Below are 1,564 nucleotides of genomic sequence, written 5' to 3' on the forward strand. Positions count from 1 at the left end.
AGAAACACCAGCGAGAGTGGAGGCAGCAAGAGAATGGGAGAGATCGAGATTGATTTGAGCGAGAGAATGAGAAAGAGCGAGTTTGGCTAAGCGAGAGACTGGGAGAGAGTGATGTTGGAGAGAAAGGATGGAGAGAAAGAATGAGAGAGCGACGTTGGCGAGATTGGAAAGAGCGATGCTGGCTAGATTGAAGAGAGAGATATCCTTAGCGAGAGTGGAGAAAGCGGGAGTTTGAGCGAGATAGTTGGAGAGAGCGAGAGTGGAGAAAGGGAGAGTTTGAGCGAGAAAGTTGGAGAGAGCGAGATTGTGAGCAAGAAAGTGGGAGAGAGCGAGAGTGGAAAGAGCGAGACCAGGAGAATGTGGGAGAGAGTGAGAGCAAAGCGAGCGAGAGTAGCCTGAACGCCTCATTCGAACGTCACGCCCACGTGATCGAAGGAAACCGCCTGCGCATGGAACGGTCGGGCATTTATGTGTTGAATTTGGCCACGATCTTATAGATTATGCATTGAAAACCCTAAATTGAATACAAAAAAAGCTTGAAGACGTAAGGGCAAACGTCAATTAAAATCTAGGTGTCCGATTAAGAGAAATTCTTAAACCCTAAGAAACTGTGTTGGATGCGTTTGAAAAGAACACATTGAACCAAGGTGAAGTCAGCTTATGTTGAAAAAGGGAGGATTAAATATTTGGCCATGCAGCTAAGTAGGTGGTGTCAACACCATAGAAGGTTTGGACGCCTATAAATAGAGCCTTTGGAATTTCATTTTCAAATCACAAATCATAAAATTCGTAAAAAGAGGGGGAGAGTAGAATGCATTGGACAGTGAGGGTGAAGGAGAATGCATCAACTTGAGATGAGGAGATATCCCAATCTACTTGAGCGTTTGATGTAATTCCAAAGCCATCTGAAAGATAAGAGAGTTAGTTTTCATGGTAAGGCTGCCGGAGAAGAAGCTCTAAGGAATTGGGCTGGAGAATGAGAAAAAGACAGAGGGGTCGAGTTATCGGGTAAGCTGGGCCAGTCTTGATGTTTGGATGATTCCGGCTATATCATGAAGCTTTATCGGCTAATATTTTTTGGTAAGCTTCTTGAGACATTGTAGAATAGTTTTGTAGAAGAAAGTATCTCAAAATAAGGTTTGGAACTATGAGTAATCTAAGCTGTAAGTTGGATCTGGATTCTAGGGGTAAAAAGGGAGCCCGAGGTAGAAAAGGGAACTTAGAAAGGCTCCTAAGCTAATTAAGGTGAGTGTTATAGTTTTGATAGTTAACATATATTGTGAGTGTTATAGCTTTGATCATTAACACATAGCGTGAGTGTTATAGTTTTGATAGTTAACATATGTCGTGAGTGTTATAGTTTTGATAGTTAACATATGTCGTGAGTGTTATAGTTTTGATAGTTAACATATGTCGTGAGTGTTATAGCTTTGATAATTAAAACATACTGTGAGTGTTATAGCGTTATAGTTTCGATATATCGTGAATGTTAGGCTGCTTTGATAGTAAATGCATATTATGAGTATTCACTTAGCTTTATACTCTGATATTGGAATATATGCAT

Source organism: Benincasa hispida, chromosome 12 (assembly GCF_009727055.1).
Source record: "Benincasa hispida cultivar B227 chromosome 12, ASM972705v1, whole genome shotgun sequence".
Classification (NCBI taxonomy): Eukaryota; Viridiplantae; Streptophyta; class Magnoliopsida; order Cucurbitales; family Cucurbitaceae; genus Benincasa; species Benincasa hispida.